Source organism: Dermacentor andersoni, chromosome 3 (assembly GCF_023375885.2).
Source record: "Dermacentor andersoni chromosome 3, qqDerAnde1_hic_scaffold, whole genome shotgun sequence".
Taxonomy (NCBI): domain Eukaryota; kingdom Metazoa; phylum Arthropoda; class Arachnida; order Ixodida; family Ixodidae; genus Dermacentor; species Dermacentor andersoni.
The window spans coordinates 200,385,226-200,393,855 of NC_092816.1; the positions used below are offsets into that span (position 1 = coordinate 200,385,226).

Genomic DNA, 8,630 nt, shown 5'->3' on the forward strand with positions numbered 1-8,630 from the left:
GGCTCGCCGATGGCTGCACCAAGTTTGCACAGCAGGTCATCGACACATTCGTTTTCCTTCTTAATGACACCCTGTAGCTCCAAATTCACATTCCTAGAGTACTGCTCACTGCTAGTTACTCGATGCTCTAGATCATTCAAAGAGTTTTTTAGGGCCGCGTTTTCTTGGCGCAGAGTGGCATTTACAGTTTCGAGCTGGACGTTTTTGGCGACAGCTTCGTCCAGTTTTTTCTTTAAGTCCGCGATTGTGTCATCAGCATAGTCGATACTTTTCGTCATGTTTCTTTGCTCTGTTTTCAATTCTCGTATATCATTTCTGAAATCTCTTTCTACAGTCTCGCGGAACATTTTAAGTTCCTGCTGTATTTCTTCCTTAAATTTCAGGCATTCCATCTTTACTTGCTCTTTGATTTTTGCCATAACAAATCAGTTACTGACTTTTGAAACCGAGGTATGGAAATGACAAACAGATGCGGCAACACACAGAATAGCACTGACAACTTGGCAGCAGCGGCGGAACACTGAACAGAAAAATTCGCTAGAAGAAATGCAATTCGCCTAAACACTGACCTGTACAGAAGCAGATAAATTAACACGACGTTCACAGTTCCGTCGCCACTGCCAAGTGAAGCAGCCGCTGACGGAAATGATCCTCTTGTAGACTAGCTCGTCACGTGGTATGAGGCAGTAGTAGCACGCAGGCGCCCGACAGCACGCAGGCGCAGCTTGTTCCACGCCAATCTTGCGTCCAGGCTTGGGCCGCTTGGGTGTCACCGGTGAATGAATGCACGTGAGCCTGTACAGAAGCAGATAAATTAACACGACGTTCACAGTTCCGTCGCCACTGCGTGAGCCTACCGTGCTGTCGCGCGAGCAGTTCATCATCTGCCTGTTTGCTGGCCGTTTGTACGACCAAGTCGTACAAACGGCGCTTCAAGTCTACAAGCGCCGACGCCTCCGACATTGTCGATTACTGTGGGTGACCTTACGAAGATACTCAGTCTCATCGTATCGTCAGGGAGACGCACGCTGTGGCAACTCGCCCGAGTCGTGGACTGCGTGGACCGTATAAAGATAGTTCAGTGTCTTGCTGACTCATCGTAAGTGCAATTGTCGCCGTCTGTCGTGGATAAATATTTGTCCTGTCTATGACTTTGCTTCCTGTATCTAAGTTACTGGGCCCACGAATCACCAAAGCCCAGGGCGAAGTCGAATTCGTCGACGACACGAAGCAAAGTCAAATGATTGACGCAGTAGTTCTGGGAAAACCCGCAAGGTGGTCAGAAGTAATTAATAAAAGGAAAATCACACATCCACCCGTCTGCCATCTGCTAGCTGCCTGGTTAGCTCATATGGTAGAGTGGCTGCCCTGAAAAGGCGGTGGTCCCGGGTTCGAGTCCCGGACCAGGACGAATTTTTCTTTAACTCTGAAGCTTTTCTTTCGAGGAACCCGTATGGGTTTCCTTTGTAGCAATTGCTACGAGCTGGTGGATGCCTGATTTTCCCTTTATTACTTCTCTCCACCTTGCGGGTTTCCGCAGAACTACTGCGTCAATAACCCTGGTAGTTCAACATGAAAATAAAAGATTTTAGTTTTAATTCTGATACGTAGTTCTTCCCTAGAAGTGTTAAATCTAATGCTACTGTCAGGATTACGTGCGTTTTTCATTCGGCTCAGACGACGAACACGATGTGATATTTGCAGTATGCCGTGATTCATCCATGGAATTTTAGGATTTCTCTTTTTAGTCCTGAGGGGAACAAAATTATCAATACGTGGTTTTACGAAGCGCTCAAATGCATCGACTAATGTGTCAGCGTTATGATGTAGATGAAGCGCTTGGAAGGAATCAAAATTAGAAGCTAAACTGTCTGTTCTAGATGTGTCATCAGCATGAATGATGTCAAAATTTTTACATTATTAGACTGCAGTTTAATCTATGAATAGGGAAGCACAAGCGTACGGCTTTGTGGTCAGAAATGCCACTGATGACATCGCACTCAAAACCAGTTTGGACCAGCTGCGAGCTGAGAAAAACTAGGTTTAAGAGAGAATTATGGCGGGTTGGAGCTTGTACATTTTGAGCAAGACCAAGGGATAATGAAAGAAAAAGAGGTTCCTTACAAATGGAAAGGTCATGACCAGTGCAACTCAGGGTTCGTCAGTCAATGCCCGGTGCATTAATATCTCCCATGAACACAAGGTTCGAGGTGCCGAACTCGTGTTCCTGCATGAATATGCTAAGCCTCTGTCAATCTTCTATTGAGGAACCTGGTGCGCGATAGCATACACCAAGAATTATAGAAAGTTTGTTTAAATATAGCTTACACCAAGCGACTTCAGCCTTAGGTGTGTTAGGGAGTACATAAAATTATAGGTCTGAGCGAATAAGCAGCGCACCACCCCCACCTTTGCCGCTTGATCGGTCATTCTCTATGGCTACATAGCCGGGTGGGCTAAATTCAGAGTCAAACATGCAATCATGCAGCCAGGTCTCTGTTATGGCCACTACATGACAAGAGTATGACGTAACAAGAGCCAATAAAGACACGAATTTGCTAACGATACTTCTAGCATTGAAATACAGAATACTTAGCTTACCAGTACTTGGCGGAAGTCAACGAGATGTTGCTCCGGATTTAGAAACAAAAGGTGTGTTAGAAACATGACCAGAATCGAGCTTTCAACTGTCTGTGTAGCGTGTGTCATCAATGTTGGCATGATCGTAGCGTAATTTTACTCTGGGTTCATTATCACAAAAACTGGCAGTGGCGGCCCATAGTTTTTTTCGTAACGCTCGCACATTCGATGATAAGTCTTCAGTGATGTACAAACCAGACCTTTTCAGTTTCGTAACATTTTTCATAACTCGAATTTTTCCCCTAAAGTCAAAAATATTTGTTATGACAGGACGTAGTCGCCCTTCTTTTGATCTGCCCACATGGTGACAGCACTCAATATCTGGACGTTTTATCTGAACATGTTTTGTTAGTGCTACCTGTGCTACAGTATGCAGTAAAGAAGCAGTATTTTCATTTTGTGCTCCCGGTAAACAATGCAAAAGAATATTGTTCCGGCGTGAACGGTTTTTTAACTGAATGGATTGTGAAGTGAGTTTAGTGATAGATTCCCTAAGTGACACAATTTCGGAGTTAAGCTTGTCATACATTGCACTACAGTTAACAGCTGCCGTTGAGGATTCGAGCGAAGATACATGTGTTTCAAAGACTTCGAAGTGCGAATTAAAAGATTTCTTGATATCGGCAATGTCACTTGTAATTTCTTTCTGACCAGCCAACAATTGTGCGAGTAGATTAGCCGTCTTTGGAGGGGAACTAGTGGAGCACTGACTGCTACTTGTAGTAGTGTTATTAGCCTCCGTTTACTTTGACGTACTTGCTGAAGCAACCCCTCTAGGTCCAGCGTTAAGTTCCACGTCCCCACTCAAGAGAAGGCTATCGTAACAGTGCAAAATACGAAAACAGCATGTAACAACACTGTTCGGGCAGAACAGCAGCAGCAAAAAGCGGTCATCGAAACGGTAGCTATAAGTACCTTGAAATAACATACCTGCATGAAAAACAGGCAGCGTTTTAGCAACATTGCGGCGTCGCTGCTATTCTGCCCACTGAAGGACGGTGACGTTGCGAAGACTTTTATATCATTCGATGTAGACGTCGCTGACTGTAGGTCAGCGGTGATTGCTCTTGGTCGGTGATTGTCGGTCGGTTGGTCGGTCGGTCTGTCGGTCGGTCTGTCGGTCGGAGCTGTGATTGCTGATTGGTCGAACGACAATGACATCATCCAGAAGTGAATCAGGCGGGAGGCCGTCGGGAAAACCACGGGGCACACCAGGGCTATCACCAACAGGAGTGACAGGGCAGTCTATGGGCACACCGTTGACCGAATCCACGTGCCGGAGAAAAGGAAGCCCGGGAGATAGAGCAGCGTTGCCGCAGAAGAATCCATAGAAGTATCTAAAGAACTGCGTGAAGAACAAGCAGCGTTTTAGCAACATTGCGGCATCGCTGCTGTTCGGTCCACTTTTTCTTGGTTGTTGTACAGGTGACTACAGCTTAGTCAAGCTGCGCATATGCAGCCTTTTTCTATGCCCCACTATTTTCCGGTAACAATGTATTGTCTACAGCGAGTAAAAAATTTGCTGTTGATTAATTGATTGATTGATAGCCAAAGAGTGTACAGGTCATGTTTTCTTAACATCCCATTCAAGTTCGCATTCGCTTTTTTTGTAATGGTAATAAAAAAATTGGCTTGGTGAGGAGACATCATTCTTCGCTCCAGTAGACGCTCGGGAATTAAAGTGCGTCTGGGTGACACTGCCTTGCGTGACTGCCATTATGTGTAAGCCAATCTCAGCGAGGCACCGGAAAGGTAGTGTGCGTAGAAAAATGGCATATGAGAAATAAAACAAGCAAACAACGAGCAACAGCCACACCGAGAAGGAGCAAATATATGCGGCAGGTCACAAATTGAGATGGGCGATCGCCGAGAGTAATTGGTGCATGTTAACGAACCCTGGGAGTGGCGGGGATTTTTCTGGTATTGTCGGCTCAGCGTGACTCTATACAAGAAAAGCCCGCACCAATTAGTCAGCCGACCACGTCGCTTTCGCGTCAGTGGCTGACAATACTAAGCCTCTTGCGGTGCGTTGGCCCCGCGCCAGGGGTAAAGATGAAGAAAATAAAGAAAAGGAGATACGAAACAGGATGCACGTGCTATACCGCGCTGCCTGTTTCATTTCTCTTTTACATACAGCAACCGGAGGCGTGCATTCGAGCGCGGCCGACGGCCGGTCCTTGATTACGTGCCACGCTGTGCGGCCAAAGAGGAATTGGTACAATCCGCCATTAAAGAGGAGCTCCAAACGTGCCGCTTACAATGTTATTCCCAAGATTATTTCGCCATCTAAGCAACCCGCATGCGGTCAGGATTAATAGTCGTATTTTGACATCACGCAGGCCAATGCGTCGACTTCTTTCAGCCAGTATTTCTTGTTTTTTTTTTGTGAAGGAATTTTAAAAACATTTAGCGACAAAGAGCGGTGCTCAATGCAGGCCGCCATTTACACTGCATGAGTTTACACCTTAGTTTGTTTTCAATGTTTTAAACCCGCAATGTTTTCCACGTAATGCTTTCTCGAGGCACTGAAGCAACAAAGGGACACCAAAGCGAAATATTATGTCAAGCTAAAGGAATAGATTAGTGCTGGAGGTGTCAATATTATCGCGAACCCAGCCTTAATAATCGAGAAATTGAGGTAAATACAGGACATGATTAGAGACTCCCCCGGGGCATTCAAATACTTGCCCGATGACGAAAGCACTCCTCAATTAAATTCTGTCACTAGTACTGACCTACTCGTTGCAAAAAAAACATCCTTGTATTTTATTGTAAGACGAAATCAAATGCTGGTTCTCCTGCTCTACTTCATTTTAGAAAAAAGAATTCATAAACATTACCCTTGACAGTGATGCTGGCGGTCCAATGGTTTCGCTTTCGCTCGACTCTGGGCCTCCCACGCTTTTGCGTTTCAGTAGCTTCGTTATCGCATAGCGCTGCGCTGGCTTTGTTGGCTCGCGGAACATGCACAAACTGCCAGTAGCACAGAAGTCAAGTTCCATGTATGTCGCGGGATGCCCCAACGGTATATGCCACTTAACCAAATAGCAGCTGCAGCGGCTTGGTACTGCCGTCTGTCCGGCGCTGTTTACCTCACCGATGGCAGCAAAGGCAGTACCGGTGGCGGTGATGGCGTATGCAACGTCACCACTCCCCCGGTGGGGTGGCAGGAGATTTGAATTGTGACACATGTATTCGGAACCTTTTGAAGCTATTTTCGCGTAAACTAAGTCTTTTCTTCGCCTAAAGCAAGTGTTGCGACGTTTCTGGTGTGATACATAAACAATCCACGTCGACCCTTTGTGTCCCTTTAATACCTTATCATTGTACAGCTGCCTTGTGGCTCCAGAATTTAGTGTGTTGACGGTTTATAAGGCGTCCAATCGCGGATGCAGTGTAAATGTAGTGAACGTGACAAGCAGAGTTCAGATGAGAGAATGGTAAATTCCATCGAAACGATAAAAGACGCCGTGAAGGACAGGAAAAACAGAATAATTAAACAGTAGACTAAAATATATTGACTGCTTAGTTCGCGAAATGACAGAAAATATACTGATGAAAACAATAAAAGTTAAGAATAATCGATTCTTTACAGATAATTGGCCACGTTATTGCCATTACATTTTCTTTTTTGTGAGTTGTATGTAACTTCTCATCACATATTTTTAATTTATTGCGATTATTATGATGCTTATTCTTTGCCTTTGCAATTTCTCTACCAGATCCATCAGAAACCTCATGGTTTCTTGTAGCAATCCTACTGCGAACGACCTTGTCAAATGATACCACAATTTAGTATATCTTTTTTTTTTGTTCACGTCACCCCAGTTGAATTACCGTAGTAGCCCCCACTATCCTTAGTACCCTGTTCGCAACTTCGTTCTAATGGCTACCCTCAAGTGTCCGCGCTTGAGGTGGAGGCGTCTCCTGCAAATGGAGACGCCTACTGGTTTAAAATATTTAAAGCTACATGCCTGTTGTGTCACTGTAACACATCCATTCTGGAGGATTGGCCAATAGCAAGCACATACCAATATCAAATGCGCAGTGCCGAAGTGATGTACGGAGCCAGAAAGCAGCTAGGAGCAAGTGGTCCATGCGGTCACATAACCAGTGGCCCATGCTTTGCTCCGCATGACCGCGGCATGTTCATAACTAGTGCCTAAGCTAGTAGACAACTGGGGTGACTGCTTACGGGTAAAAAAGGCTATATACGTAGCGCAAGCTGAGTGAAGTTCCCCAAATCATGCTCACCACATTGAAAAAAAAAGCCGCCCAGGCACACTCCTCATGTGCGCCAGGCAACATGCGATGCAGGTATCTATCTCTCTGCCACCATGATATAAAAGCCATACTCGCACATTAATTGCACTTTCGTGTAACGCATTAGGTCTCAAAATTCTCCCTTTCAATTTACTGTGCATATTATCGAAGAACACGTAATGCTCCCAGAGTGAGGTGCAGCCGCCTCCTCGACGTTGATAGGGTCCTACAGTCATTTACGCTAGCCATATCTCAGGTAACGCACCAGTACAGCACCAAGATGGCCAGCTCCACTAACGAGCTCGTGGTGTGGCACTGGAACTGCCGGGGCTTCACTAAGAAGCAACCACTGCTGCAACAATATGTCCGGCACGCGCAGCCCAAGCCCGAAGTCATAATGATACAGGAAACAGTAAGTACCATGCCAAAGCTTCCAGGTTACACTGCTCATGGGTCTCCGAATCCCGTTGATCGCGGACTCATAATTTTAATTCGGAAAGGGATAGTAGCGCATCAACACAGCGTACGCGACACACATGTGGAACAAATGCTTGTAGAGCTCCTTCCCAATAGTACACGCAACCACAGTGTATTTCTCCTCAACATATACAGTAATCCGGCTCACTCGCAGCGTCGTTTCCTCTCTCTGTTTCGAGGGGCGCTTGCCTTGGCGGGCGCAAGCCGATTTGGAGTAGGGGGAGATTTTAACGCCCCAAACGAGGCCCGGGGCTATGGCTACACTACCGCCGAAGGTCGGCGCCTGTGGAAGGACTTGCATAATGCCGAATTAACTCTTATTACCGATCCCACGGCGCTGACCCGCACGGGCACATCAATGGCACCCGACACGACAATGGACCTGACGGTGGTCCGAAACATCCCTCAAGCAACGTGGTGCAATGCCTTTGAAGATCTCGATAGTGACCACATGATCATAGAAACCCGAATTCGTCACACGGGTACACTCCCTCCTCCTAAGCTATTCAAATGGACGGACTGGGACAAGTTCCGAAAGCAGCGAGTCGAACAGAGAGGTGAGGAGAACATCGATGACATCGAGGCATGGATGGAGACGCTCGATGACGACATGAACAAGCCGAGAAAGATGTTCGCACCTGAAGTCCAGATTGACAAGATTGACAGCCGACTTGCCCACCCCTGGGAAGCCAAGACATCACTCCACACAAAATGGAAGAAGCAAAGGCATAACCGACAGCTTCGTAAGAAGCTCGCACACATCAATCGCCAGCTAGAAGAACATTGCCGGACCTTAAGCCGCCAACAGTGGCATGACATCTGCAACGCAGTCGATGGGCAGCAGATAATGGCAGCAAGTGGCGTCTCCTTCGTCACCTCTTGGGGGAAACGCAGAACAAGTTTGCTCAGCGAGCAAACCTGCAACGCCTTTTGCACAAGGAACGGGTTACCGCGAGTGATCAACAGCCCGTGACACGCCTGCTAGAGAAGTACTTCACTCAACGACCCGATGTTCAACACGGAGATTACAATCGAGAGACAAATGTTACACTCGCTGAAGAATTTCACGAGTCGGATATCCGCGCAACTCTCCAAGACCTGAAGGGCAGATCAGCACCTGGTCCCGACAAGGTTACGAACAAGACTCTACGAAGCCTCGATGATGCCTCGATAACCGCTCTTATGGCATACGTCAACGAATGTTGGCGAGCAGGTTGCATCCCAGAAGCGTAGAGACACTCTAAGGCAGT

The 8,630-nt window shown here is 46.6% G+C and overlaps 1 non-coding gene across 1 annotated transcript; it reads left to right on the forward strand.

Annotated features, from left to right (window-relative positions):
• The first annotated feature begins 1,336 nt into the window (after positions 1-1,336).
• TRNAF-GAA (transfer RNA phenylalanine (anticodon GAA)) lies at positions 1,337-1,411 on the forward strand. Its single transcript has one exon. It is a non-coding gene; the product is annotated as a tRNA-Phe (tRNA).
• Positions 1,412-8,630: the final 7,219 nt, after the last annotated feature.